The sequence below is a fragment of the Camelus dromedarius genome, chromosome 18 (genome assembly GCF_036321535.1).
Source record: "Camelus dromedarius isolate mCamDro1 chromosome 18, mCamDro1.pat, whole genome shotgun sequence".
In the NCBI taxonomy this organism is placed as follows: Eukaryota; Metazoa; Chordata; class Mammalia; order Artiodactyla; family Camelidae; genus Camelus; species Camelus dromedarius.
The window spans coordinates 39,310,263-39,333,426 of record NC_087453.1 but is presented as its reverse complement, the minus strand read 5'-3'; the positions used below and the strand labels follow the sequence as shown (position 1 = coordinate 39,333,426).

The 23,164-nt window shown below is 40.8% G+C and overlaps 1 pseudogene; it reads right to left on the bottom strand.

The window, feature by feature from the left end:
• Nucleotides 1-15,625, bottom strand: part of LOC105099897 (serine palmitoyltransferase 3-like) — a 102,675-nt pseudogene extending 87,050 nt beyond the window's left edge.
• Between the last annotated feature and the right edge of the window lie 7,539 nt (nt 15,626-23,164).

Below are 23,164 nucleotides of genomic sequence, written 5' to 3'. Positions count from 1 at the left end.
TGCTGCTGCTTTTAGAGAAAGGGAAAGAAGAGAAAGAATACGTATAGAACCTTGGCCAATACCTACACATAGGGAGAAGCAGGAGAATGAGGACCCACTGGGAGACAGAGTGAGAGGGGAGGAGGAGGTGAGTAAAAGGCATGGACAGGGGGCTGAGATGATGAGACTGAGAAAGACCACTGTACATGAGGACTCTCATGAGAAAACACCAGGTGGTGTTATCAGCTCCTTTTCCCAGTGGGTTTATCAGACAGCGGGGATTTAAGAAGAAAGGGAGTGTGGAGGCAATGGAACAGGGAGTTGTGACTACACAAGTGAGCTGATGAAAGAGGGGTAGAGAGAAGGTGGGGGATTTAGATACTTACAGTGGGGGACGCATGTTTGGAAGCAAAGGAACATGGAGCATATTTAGGAACTGAAGAAAGTATTCAATAGATTAGGGTAATGGGATAAAGGTAAGAGGTAATGTAATTCCTGGAACAAGGGCCCTGAGGGAAGTGGGATGAATAGCCCATGTGATTACTTTCATCATCATGACACAGATGGCCTCAGTAGCATTTCTCCCCACCAGAACTTGAAAAGCTTGTGCTGAAGACCATTGTTCTGTTCTAGTTCATTGGGGCAGGATAAAAAGGGATGAGCAAATCTGCAAACAATTTCATTCCGCAGACTAATCACCCATTCACCAGCCAATTCTTGTTTTCAGACTGAGATTGCCTGTGTAACATGGCACACCCTCCTATGCTGTTGGGTTGGTCCATGGGAAGAAAAGCTGAGGTGAGAATGTAGAGGCTTTCAGGTTTTTGTCACTACAAGAGAAGGATGTTTGGGAATAAGACAGCCCCTGTGATAAGGAAGTGCTGAAGGAAACCTAGAACACTGGAGGTAAGGAGAGGGCCACCTTCCTTTCTAAAGTGGAATGAATACAGAATGTTCCACATTTTGAGAGTTGGGTAGATACTACTCTGAGGTCTCCCGGGAAGAACACAAACTTCCAAGGATACTGGCATTCTGCGAATGAGTCTCTATCTACACTGCAGTTGTTAGATTTTTAATAGGGAAATGGAATCACCATGAGTAATACGGAATATGAGACCTTTCTAGCGATTACGTTGTACAAACATAACTGGGACGAATGATAAAAATATAACCATTTAAAATATCAGAGCATTGTCTTAAGGGCACACAGCACATAAAGAAACATTTATTGAAGAAAATCTGTTAAGTATTGAAAACAACTGGCAGCCCCTGTGGATCTGGAGCCATGACTCTCTCCCTCCCCAGCCTCCACTCACTCAGCATGGCAGAAGTTCCACACTGTCCAGGTATGGTCACAAAGATGAGGCTCAACTCCCCCAGCTCCAGTCCAGGACTATGCTGTTTCCTTGAGAGGAGTAAGCCATAACCTCCATGCAAGCATGACTGAAAGATTGGGGGCTCACTCCCTTCACTCAACACCCACTTTTAGGGCAGAGGCGCTACTCCAGGCATGGAATGCTGAGAATAGTGGGGCTTCAGTTGCCCTTACCCCAGCTCACCAGTAGGGTGGAGATTCCATGCTGGAAGAGGAAGGCCGGGAAGGCCAGAGGCTACTTCCCTACCCAGAGCCGGTATGTCCCCCTAGAGAAGCAGGACTCTGACCTTCCCCCAGCTCTGAAGCAGAACATGAGAATTTCGAAAGTAAGTTCCCTGTCTGCTAGCTGGATTAGACTAAAGACCAAAGTGGAAAATGGCTCTTGATCCCTTTGGACTTATAGGTGTACAACAGGAGAGTTTCACAAGTGAGGCAGTCTTCTGCTAAACCATTCCTTTACCTCATTAGATGCCAATTCATACATTATTCAGTTCTTTTATCTAGAGATTAAACTGTCCAATGTTGGGTGAATGGTTTTGTAACATCTTTCAACCATTAAAACTATATGTGAAACCCCACAAGAGAAACCAAAATGTCAAAAATCATTGAATGGTATATATGTCAGAGTTGTGCCTTCCATTATATGCAAATTTTGCCTCAAAAGAAGAAAAAAAAAACAGAACTATGGGCAAATATTGAAGCCTGGTTAATGACATTCATGTGGAAGGGTTTAAGGGTGAAGTGTATTTCTTTTTCCTCTTTCTTCAAAATGTACTAAACGTATGGCTTGATGGCTGGCTAGAGGGAGAGACAGACAGACATGTGATGAAATAAACATAGTGAAATGTTAATTGTAGAATCTAGGTGGTAAGAATATGAGCAACCATTGTAGAACTCTTAATTTTTCTGTAAGTTGGCAAATAGTCACAATAAAATGTTTGAAGAAAAGGCATTTTTTTCTAGTGATAAAAATACAGACCCTAGGCCAGTCTGTACTACTAACTAGAAGTTTAATCTTAGGCAAACTGACTTAACCTTTGTATGAACAGTTGTCTCACATAAAAAAATGAGGATAGGAACAGTCTCAAACGCATGCATTTGTAAGGATCACGTAAGTTTGTATTTATAAAATTTTTAGCATAGAGTATGATGCAAAAGTTTATTAAACAAAATTTAAAAAATAATCTCATATAAAGGGTCATGGGTGGGAAATCAGATTATAATGAATTTTATTGGACACTCAACCCTGAGAATGCAGAATTTTATTATGACTAGATGACAGGTTTACATACCCTGGGGTATTAGTCATTTCCCCTCTAATCCAGGCACATTTCATCTCTTGCTAAGAGGTAGTAGAATCATTGGGATAAATCAATAACATTTAATTTCTATTTTCATTTTCTTCCAAAAGTTCCACTTGCTTAAAGCATGTTCCCTGACTCTAGGCTTGGCGTATACAAAATATCTGGATATCGATATAAAACCATGTAGCTACCTGGTTACACAAAATAGTCTAGTGATTTAGTGATTTTTAAAAAGAAGGCAGTGAGTAGTGGACATGTTCTCCAACAAAGGACAGGAAACCTTCAATTACTAATTAATTAAATCACTAATTAATTAATATATCAATTAGTCAGATGTTAGAAGTCTACAAGAAGCCCATGTATCATATGAGCGCAGCCTTTTCAGTCTTTTAAAGAACCAGGCCTGCGGACAGCAAATGGCAATTTGAACAACAAACAAAACAAGCTGAAATCAGAGTTCTTACAAACAATAGATTAATAAGAACAGGTGGACTTTATTCATTCTACAACTATTACTGAGCAGCTATGTAGACTCCGGTCTAGGCTCTGGGGATTCAGTGGTCAGTAAGATAGAAACCTCTGCTCACAATCTAGAGCCAGAGGCAGACAACAGATGGAAATAAGTTAATGTATGCACGTGTGTGTGCACATGTGTATGTGCGTGTGTGTGTGTGTGTGTGTGTGTGTGTGTGTGTGTGTAAATAGTATTAAATACTAAAGGAAACAAGCTGGAAAGAGAGCCGGAAGCAAGGAGGTTTGCAATTTTCATCGGATTGTGAGTTTAATCTCACAAAGAAGGTAGCATCTGAGTAAGGACTTGAAAGGAGGGAGGCACAGGCACTGGGAAGTCTGGGAAGTGCAAACGTGAAACAAGTGCAGAGTCCCCAGGTGGGAGGATGCAGGGTTGAGGGCGCTAGTGTGGCTGGAATACAGGGAGCACCGGGAAAGAGCAGGAGGTGAGTCAGAGGACCAAGCCACAGGGCCTTGAGGCCATTGTAAGGATTTGAGCTTTTACTCTGACTGGAATGGAAGCCATGGGAAAGATTCGGGCAGAAGAGTGAGATCTGGACGTCATTTCAGCAGGGTCACGCAGGCTGCTGTGTTGAGAGAGTCTTGCTGGTGGTAGCGGAGGGGCGGGCAGAGGTGGAGGTGGAGGTGGGGTATGGCCAGATTAACATGTTCATGGATTCTTTAATCATAGTCCCACTGAGAGGTGGGACAATTCCATCCCCCAGAGATGGTTGGCTTGTTTGGAGCTGCTTCAACCTATAGAGCAGGGTGGATGTGAAGCTGACCTCTGAGGCTCAGTTATAAAGGGCCTGGAGACCTCCACTTTATTTACTAGAAAACCCTCGAGGAGCCCTCCCTGCTGAAGAGGCCACGCGGGGCACACAGTCCACAGTCCGGGCTTGTCCTGTTTCTCACCCATCCCAGCCTGGGTGCCAGACATGAGGGTGAGGAAGCCATCTTGCAGGCAAATCCTCCTGGTCCAGCCATTCAAGGCCAAGCCAACTGAGATCCCAGATATCATGGAACAGGGAAGAGCTGCCCCACTGTCTGTTCTGAATTCCTGCCCAGCAGAACCCATGAGCATAACAAAGTGGCAGTTGTTTAATGCCACTCTGAGCTGGGATGGGTTGTTATGCAGCAATGAGTAACTGGGGCACCAGAAGAAGGAGTGAGGCTCCCGTAACAATCAAGGTGAGAGGTTGTGGTGGCTGAGACCAGAGTTGCTGCTGTGGGGAAGGTGAGGAATGGTCAGATTTGGGAGGTGCCTAAAGGTAGGATCATGGATTGGTGACTCACTGAATGTAGAATGAAAGAGAGATGTCATGAGCCATGCCCAGATTTTTGGTATGAGCCCCTGGAAGGATAGCATTGTTATTTACTGAGATGGGAAAAACTATAAGGGAAGCAGGTTTGGGACAGACGGAGGGGGTATCTGGAGGTCCAGTGTTCAACTCTGATGCCTTTTGATCATCCAAGTGGAAAGATCAAGTAGGCAGTTGGAAATGACATATGTGTATATACACATGTGTATATTATATACATAACATATATGTATAATATATATGTATATGTATGTGTGTATATGTACATATAGTGATGAGACAAGGTCAGATCATCATGAGAGATATACAGTTAGAAAAGAGAAAGGGCACAAGGACTGACAATAGGTCACTCCATTGTTGAAAGGTCAAGGAGAAGAGGAAAACCAGGAATAGAAACTGCAGAGGAACGGCTAGTGATATAGGAGGGTCACAACCTGCAAGCCAAGAGAAGGTGCTTTAAGTAGAAGGAGTGATGACTTGTGTCAAGAGCTACTGACAGGCCAAGAGAAATGAGGATTGGGGTGTCAATTTTGATTGAGGAAATTCAAGGCTTTAAGACTGTCACTTACTGAGTGCCTATTATATGCCAGGCGTTGTCCTGAACACTCATCTATAATAGCAACAGAGGAGGAAGAGAGAGCTGCAGGCTAACTTTAATTGATAATAGCTACCATTTATTGGGTATCTACCCTACATGTGATAGTTACTGGGAGCCTTACATATGCAATCTCATTTAATCTTCCCCTTGCCTTGTGAGGTATATGGATCAGAGACATGAAGCTACCTTCCCAATGCAGCACAGCTAGTAAAGGGCAAAGCTAAAACTCAAACCCAGTTCTAGCCAATGTCAAAACTTGTGGTCTTTCGGCTATCATTTTCCCTTAAGCATTTCTTTGGGAAATCCTGAGGGGTTCTGGGGTGTGAAAAGCTATCAGGAAAGAAATATTTTTCTGTGGAGTTCAAGTTTAACTAAAGGTTTTAAGGGAGGATATAAAAGTAGTTTTATTGTAAAAGAAACATGAATGTATTGTAAAGTGGAATGCAGAATTCTAATACAAATCTATAAATAAATGAATAACACATGTGGGCTTGTTGTCTGAGTCACTTTGGCTAATGTGTGGGTTTCTCTCCTTGGTATATCAGCTTATGAATTTATATTCTCTGGAAACGCTGATTTGCTGGTTTTTCTAACTGGGTTGTGAAAGCTGAGATTCTTAACCTGGGGAGTCCAGAAAGTCTGGAAAGACATGGACCCTCTACATGGAAAATTTTGTAACACAGACAGACTCATTTTTCTATAGCAGCGCCTATCAGCTTCTCAAAGGACCCTTGACTTCCAAAAGCTAAGATTCACACGGCAGAGGAAGAACAGTCAGGGATGGCTTGGAGTTAACAGGGCAATCATGACTTGCATGTGGCCATTTTCCTGGGCAACTTTTGAAGGCCCAGTTGTACCACATCTGGAGAACAGTAATGGTGACCAAGCTACACAAATGCATCGTCTAACAAAAGGTTTGTGTGTCACTTCCTATGAGGTTAAACGAATGAAGTTTGAGCAGTAAAACAGTGCAGTTCTTTGACAATTTCGCACCTAATATATGAAATCAGGGCTAGTCAGGGAAACCTAGTACAAGTGGTCGGTCATAACTGTTCCTTAAACTTGCACACTCCAGGATCATGTGTTCATACAACCATTCGGGAAAATGAAGATGTAATACATATGTATTGCTTTTAAAAAATATAAAGTCTGAATTAAGAAGGTCCAAATTCCCTGAATCATTCTTCCTAAATGTGTATATGAAAATAGGACCTTACTTATCATCTCTTATTTTTCTCACCCTGTTTGCCTGTAGTTCAGAGATGACAGATTTCTGGCTGGAAGCAATGTCTCCTTGAAATCTACACCATTGGAATTTTGAAAGATTAGATGTAAACACCTAAAACTCCCACCCCATCTAGATTTTCAGCTTCTTGTGAAAATTAAAAGATCTGTCAACACAGAGCCTGAGTTCCCTCAGGTGACAATGAGCTTTGTTCAGGTAAACCCATTCTTACCACTTCCTGTTGTCCACACCTGGCCCTGCCAGCTTTCTAAGGCATTTGTAATCTCAGCCTCTGCTGCAATCATATGATCTTCAGTGTGGCAAAACTCTTGAATGGGACAGATGAAGGAGACTGTGGAGAACCACTTTGAATACTTCCTGGAGCTATGCTCGTAGTGTTTGTTTGGTTGTTTTTTCCCCCAAATGTTTAATCTAAAGTGTGAATTAGCAAGCCAATGACTGTTTCTAATATGGTGGCAACCACGTCTTCTCACACAAATTTACAAGTTGGTAAATTGTAGAATTCCAGGAAAACTACATTAGTTCAGGCCAAATGAGATAGAGGTGAAAAATTTTAGTAAAATATTAAATTAAGTGTATTTCAAAATAAATGTAGTAGATTCCTTGAGAATAATTAAGTCAATGTCAATCTAACTCTAATAGTGTTTCTGAAGAGAAACAAAGAGCTAAAATTAATTTAAAATTGATATTTACAAATTTACAAACAGCTAAAATTAATTTCTAATAAGTGATATACTTAAACACAAGTATTCATTTAATGTACAAATTATCTGAAAACACACACAGCTTCTTTGCTATTTCTCCATAGATAACATAAGTTGCCATCCTCCTCAGACTGAATAATCACACTTCAGATTTGACAGCACTCAAATGATCGAACTTTTGCAGTGCTGATACTTGAGTTCATTGTATTTGACTAGACTAGACACTCATCTTAAGCAAACAGGCTTTATGCAAAACACAAAATAGAACAAAAGTATAAAGCATAGGGAAAGGCATCTTTGGAAAACAAACTGTCTCCTCAAAAGGTAAATCTCAGCACTGAAAATGGTTATAAGGAGTTTGCAAATTGATTTTCTAGACATTTTTAATGAAATAGAATAGCTATGTGTTTGCTTACTTATTGCTGCTTAACAAACCACCACCATATTTAGAAGAATAATTTGTTTGCTTAAGAATCTGTAATGTGGGCAGGGCTCAGTGGGGAAGTCTCAGAGTAGACAGACCTCCAGGCTGAAGGACCCATTTCTTAGACAGCTGACTCACACAGCACACAAGCTGGCGCTGCATCTCAGCTAGGAGCACAACAAGGACACGATGTTTCTCTACTTGGGATTCTCCTGGGCACCTGGGCTTCCTTCAAACCTGGTGGCTGGGTTCCAAGAGTGAGTGCTTTAAGAGGACTAGGTTTAAACTGCAAGGTTTTGGGTCAAGACCTAGTTTGTTTAAGGTCCCCAAAGCAAAATGAACTAAAACCAGTGACTAAGGACCATGATAGTAAAGACAACTACATCCACATCACAGGAGAGAAAACGGGCCTTTGTCTGTCTGACTAAACTAAAAACACAGCAAGGTTTCATCTTTCCAGAAAATATTTTCTAAGCCATAATTGAGGCTCTCAGTGGAGGCCAGTTTCAACTCAGGAATACCTAAATATATCTGAGCCAACAGGCTCTGGATGTCCTTCCAGAAGGAACTGTCAGAAAAGGCAGCAGCTGCCCTGATACTTCCTGCTGATCCTTGGGAAGCTTCAGTGTCCAAAGTTCCTTACAATCTTGTAGGAGCACTTAGTAATGAACCTTTAGTATCCTGGCTTTTGTCCTTACTTAGGAGTGGTTGTAACCATCTAGCTAAGTGTCTAACTCAGACACTGGAAGGTGGTGGCAAAACAAAGATAAAGGAGAGACGAGAATGGCTTTGAGAGCATCACTACCCAAGTGAGAGCCCTCAAGGTCAGAGTGCTCCAGAGGAGGAGTCGGCCAGTGGCCAGTGTTACGGGCATTTCAAGGGCAAAGAGCATCTGCAGTGGCAGTGGTCTGATTCGAGGCAGTGATGGAGAGGTGGTGGGTATTAGCGTGGTTGTCCTCATGTGAATGATGAGAGTTGAGGGCTTTTTCTTCAAAGGATACTCAGCTGTGACAGGCCAGCCCTGAGGGTTATGGTGGACACTTCCAAGTCTAGGGTAATGCCTTTTGTTAAGAGGAGAACACATTCTGGAGACCACAGCCTCTTCACACACCACCCAGGTTCCAGAGTCTCCCTCAGCTTGTTCATTTCACTGGATGCATGGATTTCCTCCACTGAATTGGCCCCTCCACTGGTTGGCCACCAGCCAGCTGCACCTGTCCTGTGATCTTAGAACAATCTGACTTCCCCTGGTTCTCTGGGCATGGATGAGTGATGGAGCATGGCACGGGTCCCCTGCCCAGCTTCTCGGTTCCACCAGTGAAGCTACCTGTGTGGCTGTGCTGATCTGCTCCTGAAGCAGGTGAGCTGACCCCAGCTGCGTGGAGCCCAGGGCCTGGGCATCACGTGGGAAGTGGGGACTGCCTGTTTACCAGTGGCCAGCAGACCAGCTGCCTCTTTGAATGAGCTGGAAACATTTCTTGGGTTCCTCCTCCTCCTCAGAAAGTTCCCATCAAACATTCTGTCCCAGCAGGAGCCAGAATTTTTTTTTAAAGTATCAAGAGGGGAAACAACTCAAAGACGGGTTCCTGTGTGCAGCCTGTAACAGTAAGCCACCCTTTCTGGAGTGTCTTAGAAAAGAATGCTTGTGATGTCAAGTTTCAAAGAGAGACTGTGGCCCCAAATCAAGCTGGAAGCTATAACAATGCCCCACTAAACACCAAAAAGAAGTCTCTTTTCAAACAGAGAGGCATTCTTCCTGTCCCAGGGGAGATGCCATCCACTCCCCATCCCCCAGGATCTCAGCTGTGTTTACTTTCACTTTCTCTTTCTCTTATGAAGCAGGATGAATTCAATCTGGTGTGATTTCTTGATGGACCAAAGTTTAGCTGAAGGGTTTTAGCCTTCACAACCATGCTCCCCAAAACACTTGAGAGAAAATAGAAGTCTAGCCGGGGTGTGTGCAGCTGAGTGTTTAAGGCTCTCAAGTCTCTGTGTGTCCTTTCTCTCTGAGAGAATACATTCCCTCCTTAACCCATGCCCAAACTTTCTGGTAGCCAAGTGTTTGAAATTAGCTGAAGTGGAGAGTCAAAACACACAAAACACTTCCCCAAATGGCTTTTCAGTTAGGAGAGCTTCAAACAGCTTTGCTAAGTAAGACTGAAAAGTTCAGGTCATTGAGAGCAAGGCGGGGCCGGGCTCTTACCTGGGGTTCTCTCACTGTCCCGTTCCCTGTGCCGTTTTCACTGTGATGCCATCACTCTGACTGTGAAGAGTCCCACTGCAAACAGCACCACCTCCTAATCTCAGTTGCCAAGTGTAGATCATCACACACTGACCTTCAGGGAGTATCCACTACATGTTCTCACTTCTGAAACTGTTCTCCTTGCCATATTGGAAGATGTGAATTTCCCTGTGCCCAAAATCATCCTAACGCACCACACACTTGACATCAGGTACTGTGGATATGGACAAACAGTGATGGCTATGGTTTCATGTCATGTCCAGTCAAAATAAGTGTGGAGGTCTGTCTGAGTGAGTGGTAGCTTTGAGTGTAAAGATAGTGATTGCTATTGGTCTCAGTGTTTGTATGCCACCTCCACCCCGAACACCTGCAAATTCACATGTTGAAATCCTAACTCTCAAATATGATGGTTTAGGTGGTGAGGCTGTTGGGAGGTGATTAGGTCAGGAATGTAGAGCCCTGATGATAGGATTATTGCCTTTATAACCAGCTCCCTTAGTCCTTCAGCCAGGTGAGGTTACATTCGAAAGGGGGCTATCTCTGAGCGATCCTTCACCAGATACCAAATCTTCCGATGCCTTGGTCTTGGACTTCTCAGCTCCCTGAACTGAATTTCTGTTGTTTATGAGCTACCCAGTTTACCCTGAGCAGGCTAAGACATTGATCAACACTGAAACACAGACTAACTGTTGAATATGATTCCCTGTCTCTAAATAACTAAATGTATTTCAGATCAACCAGCAAACTCAATAAATGGTTGAATAACTGCTATATATTAAGGTATTTGCTAAACTTTCTTTTACACAACAATGAACAAGACATAAGTAGTTTCCACCCTCAAGGAACTAAGAGTTAGTAGCACCTGCATATCTTCTACTCAAGAGGTCTCCTTGTTGAAGATTAAACAACAACAACAACAACAACAACAACAACAACAACAACAAAAACCAGCCATTTGTGTATTGAAAGCAAAGATCTAATTAAATAATGATGATCTTGTGGTATTTCCTGAAGGGATTCTTTATGCCCAGATGCTAGCATCCACGGGTAGGCAAGAAAGGGGTGTTCAGAAGCTTGGTAACGTGTTATTTTTAACCAAGATCAAATTAAGTTTAGTTTTTACACCTCTGGATTTTGTGCACTATTGTGATTAGGAAAGTCAAGAATAATCAAATTTATCACCACTTACCTTTGCTCTGACACAGATCGTACCCACCATGCTGAACATGGTCAGTGCCTCATTTGTAGCCTTTGGCTTCCCTGGGGGCCCCGGCAGACAGTCTCCTCACTTCCCAGCTCCCTCCTACATCTCACTGTGCTTGTGCAGGTTCTCTGACCGGGAGGTGTGCTCTGCCTGTGCAGTGAGGCCAGACGTGCTGGGGACGCATATCCCTGGGAGCAGTCCTCAAACACTGGGGGACAGCAGATGGTGTAGAAATGCCCCATATCTTTCCTTCTCTATGGGACAATTCTGAGGTGCATTCAGTTTCTCTAGAGTACCCAGTGGGATCATGTCCTGTTCCCCTAAGCAGTAACCTGTAACCAAAGGGAAGTTCATGTGCCAGAAGCACCACAAGGCCAAACAATTGAAACATCACTGTTTGGAGCAAAGAAAGATTTACTACAGGGCCCAGCAAGGAGGATGGGGTGGTTCATGCCCAAGGAAACCCCAAACTACTCCAAGGGTTTCAACAAAGCATATTTAAAGGCCAGGTAAGAGAGGAGTTGCAGGTATGTGATCAGCTCATGCACAATTCTCTGGTTAATGCTGAGGTAATAGAGTGGTCAACACTATCAACCCCTAGGTGCCAGAAGGTCTGGGAGCCAGGTGCTCTCAATCATCAAGTAGTTAATTTCTTCCCTTTGGTGGTGGCTTTTTTTAGCATCTGAAAAACTCAGGAAATTTACATGAGATACTATTATCTGGGTACTTCAGAGAGGAGCTACAGCAGAGGACATGGGGTAGAGGTATGACCCTGGAAGGCCCCGCAGGATCCTGCTCAGTTACAACCCTCATGTGAAAACACTTATTGTTAGCTTTCCTCCCTTCCTTGTACTTATCCACTCTTCTTGAAAACCTCTCCAAAACACACTGCCTGCACCCAAATCCTTGTCTCAGAGTCTATTTTGGGAAAACATAAACAGAGACAAACAAGCCCCAGGCAGTCCATCAGATCTGTTAGTCAGAAATCTAATTGGGTCTTTTGAATGATTAATATATTGCTCTGAAGATTAAGAGAGACAGCATGTGAAAAAATATAGTATGTTCATTGAATAAAACCACAATAAATTTGAGAGAGAGACAAGGAAGCTCTTGCGTCCCCACAGGAAAGGCTTGTGGGATGTATGTAAGAGGGTCTCTGCACTCTAGTTAAGGGAGGAAAGTGATGGATTTTGAGTTAAAATATCATAAGAACACTGAACATTTGAATAAGGAATAGGCTCTGCAAATTCCTTTAGAATGTGTTTTATCTGCAGAAAAAGTAAAACTAACTTGTCCTTTCTTTCAAGCTTTTGATGGAAAGAAACCCTTCTGTTTTGAGCTGGCAAGGGAATGGGAATTATATGCTCAGTATCTTTATTAGTTTTCTGTTGCTGCTGTAACAAATTCTCATAAACTCAGTTGAAACACATATTCTTCACCGTAGAGCTCTGTCTCACTGGGCTAAAATAAAGAAGTCAGCAGGATTGTATTCCTTTCTGGAGGCTCTAGGGGAGAATCTATTTCCTTGGCATTTCCAGCTTCTAGAAGCCACTGTCGACTGAAATAAAAATCACACAATATTAGAATTGTGGGTTAAGTTTTATTTGGGGCAAAATGCGGGCTATAGCCCAGGAGACAGCATCCCAGAAAACTCCGAGAAACTGTTCCAAAGAGCCAGGGGGAAAACTCAGTATTATATATGGTTTCAGTGAAAAGGGGACATGCAGTCAAGCACACATTTAGGCAGAGACTGCTGCTCGTCATGAGAAGCAGATGTCACTGTTAATGGTGTTAGAACTTTTCTAGATAGGAGGAGATGCAAGAATTGGGCTCATAAAATCTTTTCCTGAAAATGTCTAGCTATCTGAAGGTCTGTTCAGCCAGTTTTCTGAGGGCACAGAGTGCCTCACTCCTGACCTCCATCCTGAACTCTGTTCAGGGTGTGTTGGAGGTCAGTGGCTGCAATGGCTCATAATTTAACCCAAGCAGAGTCAGATGGCAAGTGCCAACATGATCCAATCTTTGTAGAGGCAGATGGCAAGTGCCAGTTTCTAGTTAGCACCACCCACATTCCTTGACTTATGGCCCCTTTCCTCCATCTCCAAAGCCAGCTACGTCACATCTTTCCAACCTTTCTTCAGTGGTACATCTCTGACGACAGCTGGGAAGGTCCTCTGCTTTCAAGAAATCATATGATTAGATTGTGATGATCTGGATCGTTCAAGATAACCTCAGAATAAACTCAATCACATTTACAAAGTCCCTTTTTCCCTGGACAAGAACAGAGTCACAAGTTTAGGGATTAGGGTATGGACATCTTCAGGTGGGCCATTAGTCTGCCTCCCACAGTACCTATTAGTATTAGCTTAAAATGTATAAAAATCACAGAGGGTTTCTTTATTTTCTTGCTTTTATTTTGTAAGGAATATAGTAAATGTGTATTTTTAAGACTTTCATAGATTCATCCTCAAGTGACCATCCCAAACATTTTTAAAGCAGTTTTTCTTATCACAGTCTAATATTCATAGACAAAAGAGAACTAAGTGTACAGTTCAGTGTATTTTCCAATAGCGAATTTGCCTGAGAACCAGCCCCATAGAACTTGTCTAGCATCCAGAGCCTGTCTCTTGCCTGCCCCACTCATTGTTCTCTCCCCTCAACCATAGCCAGTGTCCTCATTACTATCACCATAGGTTAGTTCTGCCTCCTATTCTGATGTTAATAGAATTACACAGAATATATCCTTTTGAGTCTGGCTTCTTTTATTGAATTCTTGTGTTGAGAGTTTTCCATGTAGTAATGTATAATAGTCAAGTTTATTCTCACTGGTATATAGTATTCCATTTTATGAACATATCGTCATTTTTATATCTATTCTATTGTGGACAATTGGGATGTCTCTGGTTTTTAACTATAAAAATTATTGCTACTGTGAATTTTCTGGTATAACTTTTGGTAACCAGATATACACATTGATGTTGGATATGAACCTAGAAGTGGGTTCACTGGGACATAAAGTGTGCATGTGTCCATCTTTGGAAGAGAGTGACAAGTTTTCCAAGTGTTTGTACCATGAGCATTTCAGTGATTCCACATGCTCACCAACACTTGGTATTGTCAGTCTTTTAAGTATTTCAACCATTCAAGTGAATGTACAGTGGTATTTCATTATGATTTGTTTGTTTGCTGTTGTTTTCCTTTTTTAAAAGGAATTTACAGATAGTGAAATGCACAAATCTTAAGGGTACAATTCAATAAATTTTGTCAATCTGTAAGCTTGTTTGAACTTTAAGATTCCAATATGTGCATTTTTCTATCAACAGGGCTTTGGGAAAATTAAATCTCTTGTGGTTTAAGAAGGACAATGTATTTACCTCATGCTCTTAACCTCTCCTTCTAGTGCTGGGTATAATAAATGGGCACAGGTAGGCAGCCAGTCAGGTCTGTGGACCCTCGGATTGACTGAGTCACTATATGCTACTCACAGCATTGTTTACAATAGAAAAAGAAGCAAACAGCCACAGAAAAACCCAAACAAAAACCTGGACACAAACTGAATGTTCATCAGCTGTACAATGATTGGGCAAATTGGTACATTCTTAGAACGAATCATTTTGCAGCTTTGATAAGGAAGAGCTTAAATCTCTGAGAATGACTTGAAGGAAAACCCTTGAATAATATAATAAGTGAGAAAATGAGATTGAAGACTAGTGAGAATAATACTAATTTGTTTTGTAAAAACATCACAAAATATCATGCACACTTGTGGTGCATAAAGAAAAGAAATATATGAAATTATTCTCTGGTTACCTGGGAAAATGGGAAGAAGATAAACTTTTTTCTTAATGTATCTTTACATCAATGAATTGAATAGGTTATTGAATAGGTGTCATTGCATAATTTCTGAAAAGAAATTGAATAAAAATATTTTTTAAATTAGTGATTTCCCCAAAGCATTTGTACTTGAATACTGATCAATAATTTCTCTGATGTAACACACTGTTAAGTGTACAATTATTACTAATGAGGCTATTTGATCTAATATCAAATGACATACAAGAATCTACGAATAATCCTCTTGTGCAGTCTCTTGGAGAATCCAAACACTTCTAGAATAAATGTAAAACTAATTATGAATATTCCTTTCATAGATTGCTCATTTTTGATGTTTATGAGGGCTAATTTTTTAATGTTTTGATTTTTAATAGACTTACCAGACTGGGAGTTAAAAATTTGTAGATACTGACAGGTATATAAAGAATAGATAAATAAGGTTATACTGTACAGCACAGGGAAATATATACAAAATCTTGTAGTAAGTCACGGTAAAAAAGAATGTGACAATGAACATATGTATGTTCATGTATAACTAAAAAATTGTGCTCTTTGCTGGAAATTGACACAACATTGTAAACTGACTATAACTCCCTAACATTTTCACTATTTTCCTAAATATTGTTCAAAAACAACATCATGGCATAAAGTGAGCGTGAGGAGCCTTTCCTGATCGCTTACGTCTTCCAACGTCTGAGCCTTACTTTCACCTAGAAAATGCTACCATTTTCTCCTTTGTTTACTCAGAATGGGATGGGGTGTCAGCATCCAGGTGTGGCCACTGACATTCCCCAGTTCTCAACCGTGCTCACATCCTCCAAACTTGCTTTACTGGAGGGGCAGGACTCCCGTCATCTTTGTCCCTAGCAACCACCTGCTTCATGATGACGTGTGGGATAAAAGCTCTTAGTTCTCCAGCAAGTATAGTACTGGGGCCATAAACAGAACAGAGGAAACTCTTTTCGGATGCATAGAAATTGGGTGTGTGGACCCTAGGTTCTCTCCCAGGCAATGGTCCTAAGATTCACATGTTCCTCTTGCCAAAGGGTAGAGTGACCATGGGCCTCATGCCGTCAGCCAAGGGAGCTGATGGAGCACTGTTGATGCACCAGAGAAATTGTTCCCTATGGGCGAAAACTTGGTGAATTTTTTTCTTAACATGCATTTCTTTTCCAGTGTTTACTATTCAGCTGAGAAAACTCTGGCGTGTTATTTCTGCCTCTTTCTCTTCCAAATCGTAGGGCACACACTTAGTTGTGCATTATACTGAGTTACGAAGTGCCTGAATTACAGAAAAAGAGGAGTTACTGCCTTGGATCTCAGGGAGCATTTGACCTAAACCTCTTCCTCCTGCCATACCAAATATTCCACACAGATTTTGTTTTTCCAAGTTTATTTGTTAGTGACTTTGGAATTCAGCATTACAATATTCTAGGTTGTGAGGAGGAGTCATCCTAAAAGGGCCAATACTTAAATTTTTTTGTGTGATAAGACAGATAACATGAGATCTACTCTGTTAACACATGTTTAAGTGGACAGGTCAGCATTGTTAACTATCAACACAATGTTGTACAGCAGATCCCTGGAACTTATTCATCTGGCATAACTGAAACTTTATGCCCATTGAACAGCAACTCCCCATGTCCTCCCTCCCCCCAGCCCCTGGCAAACTCCATTCTACTTTCTGCCTTTTTAAGTTGGACTATCTTATATTCCTCATGTAAGTAGCATCATGCAGTATTTGTTCTTCTGAGATTGGCTTATTTTACCTAGCACACTATTCTCAAGGCTCATCCATGCAGTTGCATATGGCAGGATATCCTTCGGGTCTATGGCTGAATAATATTCCACTGTATGCATATTCCTCATTTCCTTTATCCATTCACCCCTTGATGGACATTTAAGTTGTTTCCACATTTGGCTGTTGTGAATAATGCCGCAATGAATGGGGGGGGGTGCACAAACCTCTTCAAAATCCTGCTTTTAATCCTTTGGATAAATACTGAAAAGTGAGATTGTATAGAAGAAGTTTCATTTCTCCATACTCTTGTCAACATTTATTTTTAAATTTTTTTGATGATGGCCATTCTAACAGGTGTGCTTATTTTGAGTACTGTAACCTTTTACTGCATTTTGAGTACTATACCTTAGACCTTTCATAAGGGTATTTTGGTCTGTATACCGTTGTGAAATATGTTTCTGTGAGGAGTCAAGGACTGGGACTTCCTATTTTGCCTTTTTACTTAGGTCACTCATGAAGATATCTCCCAGGGTCATTTAACTTTTAAGTGATCATTTCTTTCTTCTTTTAAAATGAGGCTAATTGTAATAAAACAGAAAGACATGTGTCAAAATTTTCTACTTTATGTGATAATGTCTTACACAATCCTATTAGGGAGAGAAAGGCAGAAATTTTATTTTTATTCCATAAATCAGAAAAGATTGGATCCAGAGAGGTTAAGCTAATTGCCCAGGATTGCACCCTGTGAATGAGTTTCATGCATTGTTACCTGGAGTGTGAATAGTCATCTTCCCCACACAATAGCCTACGGGGAAAGGAATGACATTTCTGAACACTGATCGGTTATTGGTTCTCTGTCTGTAAGGCCCAGAACCTCCATCAGTGTCTTGAATTGGAGCAACAAGGTATGGCATTCCACACCTAAATGCCTCTGTTTCATGTTCATATGTATTGGTGGTTTGTGGTGTAGTTTGCATTGGAAATTGCCTGAACAAACCCACTCATTAAAGGAAAAAATATAAATGGGAACATCTACGTGGCATTTATTCACTCAAACGTATACACATTTATAGTCACATAAAAACTGACCCTAATCAAAGAGATAGTAAAGGCTGTATTCAGAGGTAATTTTTAAGTAGAACGTTTAAAGGCCAGCAGATATGTTTTGATGGTAACAGACAGAGTAAATTATGTGGCTGTTTTGGTGGCAGCTCAATGAAGCAGAAATGCTCCACTTTCTTTTCGAAGTCTACTGACCTTGCTCTGTTCAAAGAAATTATTGTTCTCATCCAGACTGGGTCTTTTTGTGAGGAAATTCACATGGCAACATACAGAGAAGATGCAAGAGGAGCCACCAGAAGACTGGAAGGATTGAAATGCTATTTTATAATTTATCAAGCTATAGAATCACACAAATACATTTTATTAAAGGAAAAAAAGGCACAGCTTTTTTTTTTTTCTTACTTAACCTGTATTTTAGAGGCTACAGCAGCACAGGAATTAATAAGTTCATGACAATCATCTTCAAAGAGCATTTTTCTGGCTTCACCTCCCAATGTCTCTGCAAGATTAATACCTTCTTTCAAATTTCTCCTGAATCTTTTTGGGATATTCTTCTAGGTTTCTCACATGCATTCTGCAAATAAATCCTCTTGTTTCAAGGAAAGGGAAGGGTGAGGACAGACTTCCTGTTTCCTCTCCCAATGCCTTGACTCCTTAGGGTAATCAGTCCTCATCTGTCCCAGGGCATTGCCCTGCTCCAGTGCCTGGCAATGTCCTCATGGAAGCACCTGAGTCAAGCTATCAAGGGAGCCGAAGTTTATGCTGAGGATGCCAGTTCCTGGTCCTAATGGCCCTGATACTGTTGGCTAATTGTTCTCTCAGTCTCACAGATGGTACACTGAGTTGACATTATCATTTTTTTGATGTTTATTATTTTATTGAGTTATAGTCAGTTTACAATATTGTGTCAATTTCTGGTGTAGAGCACAATTCTTCAGTCATACATGAATATACATATATTCATTTTCATATTCTTTTTCACCATGAGCTACTACAAGATATTGAATATATTTCCCAGTGCTACACAGTATAAACTTGTTTATCTATCTTATATATACCTGTCAGTATCTGCAAATCTCAAACTCTCAGTTTAATCCCTTCCCCTATGCCTCACCCCTGGAAACCACGAGTCTGTATTCTATGTCTTTGAGTCTGTTTCTGTTTTATATATAAGTTCATTTGTCTTCTTTCTTCTTTCAGATTCCACATATGAGTGATATCATATGGTATTTTTCTTCCTCTTTCTGACTTATTTCACTTAGAATGACATTCTCCAGGGACATCCTTGTTGCTGCAAAAGGCATTATGTTGTCATTTTTATGGCTGAGTAGTATTCCATTGTATAAATATGCCACAATTTCTTTATCCAGTGACATTATCTTTTCATTTGTTCTTTTATGAGGGTCTCTATCTACCCTTAGGTCCCCAGCATACTCAGAGGCTACACTGAAGTGTCACCGTCACCACTGTACGGCCACAATCCTGTGATACTACTCCAGTATTCTGGAACCAAAGTGGTGATTTAGACCTGCTCAGATCTCCATTAAAATTTATCTTTGTGGATCTCCCTTAAAAGCCCTCAAAACATGTTCAGATACACTGGGATCCTTAGATTATATACAGCTTAAACTCAAACTGGGCCCCTTCTTCATGAACTAGAGTCTCAGTCATTAGAAGCATTCCAGTTCCAAGGGCAACCTTCTTGAGGCCATCAATAGTCTAAAGGAAGAGTTTCCCTAGTAGAAGCCCTGCCCCCCAGAATTAATAGTGAGTAGACTTTGGATACACACACAGTGGTGATTCAGTCTTTTAAGGATCTCATTCTTCTTGAAGGATAAATTGGGTCTGTCCAGAGGCCAAGTATCTCATGGGGGAATCAGTGATGTCTTGGGGGCCATGGTGGCCTGGAGTGCCTCTTCTAGTTGTTTCTAGGATAAGTGTGGGAGGTTTTCATTAGAACCTTCAGTGTTCTATGTTCTTATTTTGAGTTTGCTGCCTTGGCAGGGAGGTGATATAGAACTGGATTTGCTTTTATTTTTTCCCCCCATAACCTCCTGGTTTTCCCAAGGAGGCTTGATTCCATTTGTAATTTGATATCTGTTTCAGCAGGAATGCCCTTAGCTTTCACTTGCAGAGTAGAATGGAGAAGGATGTGAGTCTGGAGTGTCTGTCTCTCCCCAGGGCAGACATGGCTTTTTGATGTCTGGAGGCTGGAGAGCCTAATGGGCTCCACTGGTACTTTATGAATATCACATTATCACACTACCTCAAATCTTGGCTTTTTCTGAAGACTCCGTTAAATGTTCAGTTGTTCCATTAGGTCTTGTCTCTCCAACCCAAGTCACATTGCTGTATGAGCTCAGAAATATTTCTTTAAAGTTCTCAGATCTTAATATTTATAAACATTCCCCAGACTTACTTCCATTATTACTCAGAGTTTGTTTCCATTGAGCCACTCATCACTAGCTCCCTCATAAGTGATGTCAGGCATGTGCTAGCTCATTTAAATCCTAGGTGTTGTGATCACCATTGCCCCAGATGCCTTTGTCCCAGATGTGGCATGTAGCTGTGAGTGTTCTTGGGCAATCATTTGACTTTTCTGGGCTGATTCATCTTTTTCTTATCTATAGCATTAAATCCTATGAAAGGCACACAATGGACGTCTAACAAAGGTGTGCTGAGTGAATGAATGAGCCCAGTTTATTCGTTAGTGAAGTGAGGAGGTTGGAGGAGCCTAGTATAAGTTCTTGTTTAGTCCAAACACTTGAAGATTCTTTAAGTCTTCATCATTATAGCTGCCCTGGGTTTTGTGCCATATGCTGTATACACAGGTTTGACATGACACATCCTGCAATTAGCTTTCTGATTTAAGCAAAGGACATTCACATGCATGTATATTTAATGTCAGAGAATGAAGACACATTCATTATACATAGAATGAGCTTCAGGATAAAAAATTTTCTTTTGAAAAGTATACAAATACTTTCAGAAAATTCCTTAAATAAAATAATAAAAAGATAATAAATATCTTTTTAAGTCTTGAATCACCAAAGCTCAAATAGATTCTTCCACCATACATTAAAATGTCCAGACCACTTCATCCAACCACCTTCAAAGTCGGCTGGTTGCTGTCTTGGTATTTATAAGCTTTCAATGAGAAAAAAAAAATAAACAATTGTGTTAGGCAGCTGGTTCTAATTGGAGATATAAATACCTAGTGTGGGATGAGATACAGAGCTTTGGAGGTAGATCAATATGGACTTGGATGCTGGATCTGATCTACTTCTTACTAACTCTGAGCTCTCAGTCATCTAGAGACTTAATTTCCCCATCTGTATAATGTACAATAAATACACTGTTTCTCCTCTGTTTCCAGACTTTTGGACGTTCTGTGGTGTATTTATTGTATTTTTCCAACTAACAAACCCATTGTTCTAAACTTTTTTTGAAAGTGAAACTAGAATGCTGTTTGAAAATTTCTTTATTCCATGTTTTCCACCTTTTCAGATGTCCTATAAATGCAAGGGGTTTCCATTTATGGAAGTGTAATGCATACGGATAGGGAATAAAATATTGTCCTTACAGAGAGGACATGGACCACCCCCCAAACTGACTCAGAAACATTCTTAGGAACTATGAGTGTTTAGTCTTCTCTATACCTGAAAACAGGCTACTGAGGGTAAAAGGGAAAGGACCAAATGTAAATAGGTTGCTAATTATGAGTGTGGAAGTAAGATGCACACAGTGACACTGAGAGCTCAAAACCACCACCAACCATGGCCAGGCTGAGAAGCTCCAGATGTAGCGGGGAAGGAGCTCTCAGCCTGTAGAGTCTCCATCAGGCCTACAAGACCTGTACTGCCTTTCTCCACATGTCATTGATTAGTGTCTTGCTGTGAGAAATTACTTAATCTGGACACAGAATTTTGTCCTCGAAGTCCCTAACACCATCAAGTCACCAGGTAGAAGGTTGATTTTGTTTCTACTGGGATGACTGAAATTGGGGACCCAGCAGCATGGAAACAGAACCCTCACCCTGTTGCATCTCCTACCTATTTACATGGGTCTGTTCTGGGTAACTCAACCTTCCCAGTTAGACTGCAGTAAGGATCCTAATGCAGATGGAGTGGGATGCCCTGCTTTTGCAGTTGGGGCAACTGAGGCTTAGAGTAGTTGAGTGACTTGCACTTGCAGTGAGGAACACAACTGGCTAATGACAGAATTGGGGCTAAAATCCATTTCTCATAAGCCCAGTGCTCTTTCCCCAAGACTATGCCTAGCCTATGCAGAATATACATCTAAAAGAGGAAGGGTTTAATTATTCCTTCATATTATTAAGAGGAAATATCAATTTTGTGTGTTTAGTGGCAACAACTTTGGGAGAAGGATGGGCCTTAAGGATGATTCTAGCACTAAATGGCTGATTTCCTGACATTCAAGGAGAGATCCAGTGCCACAAATAACAAAACCAAGAAGCTGCATGATGACAGCTCAGCTGTGGATACGTACTGTCTTTGGCATGAATTTAAGAGCCAGTCTGAGTTAGAGTAACTCATTAGGGTTGGCAGGCAAGGCCACTGCAGCTGAGATAAGATTATTCTAATGAAACCTTCTGGGGAGTGCCTCATGCCATTTCCTGTACTGCCAATGTTTTTGACTTGTCCAGTCCCACAAACTATGCTAAACCCTTTGTTGTAATATAGTCAGGTGGATACCATACAAACATAATTCTTCTTTGCCAAAAAAAAATAAAATAAAATAAAATAAACAAAACAAAACAAAACAAAAGAAAAAGAAAAAGAAAACAAAGAAAGAAGAAAATGAAGCTGGAAGCTTAGTACATTCAGGAAGATGACTGGATCTCATTTAAACTTCCTTTTAGACTATTCTTTGGCTCCAGCATTCTGAATTATGTAGCCAAGAATTTCATCTCCTTGTTTATATACAATTCTAATAGTTATACCATAAAATAGCACTTATGTATGGATGAATAAAGAAATATTTCTCTGCTGTTTAATATGGTAGCCACTAGCCACAAGAGGCTATTTAAATTTCAATTAAAACAATTTCAAAAAGTTAAATGAAAATTAAAATTCACTTCTTTAATCGCATGAATCATATTTGTGTGCTCAGCAGTCACATGTGCCTAGTGGCTTCCATATTGGCCAACAGAAATGTGGAAGATTTCTATTATCACAGAAAGTTCTGTTGGACATCGCTGGTCTCTTTGGTAAAGATTAAAGAAGTGAGGTTACATAACTTGCCAGATTATATTAGATATACTGAATAACAGTCCTGATTGAAACAAGGAAAATATTGGATGGAATATTTTTTAAAAATTTAAGTGCCTTATTGAGCTGGCATTAAAAAAAAAAAAAGACATTTGTGGCTTCTAAACTGAAGTGTAAGCAGAAACTCTATGAATTAGATTAAGTGCTACAGCTAGACCTTCTCCAGGAGTTTCTAAGAAACAAGGAGAATTGAGTTTCTCAATTTGGTATGTTGGGGAAGAGCGCACAGGAGGCAAATCTTCAGGCTCACCTAAAGTGGAAGTCCATTAGGACATGTCCTTATGATGGGGATTCTATGTCCTTGGAGGTAAGTACACAATGTCCATAT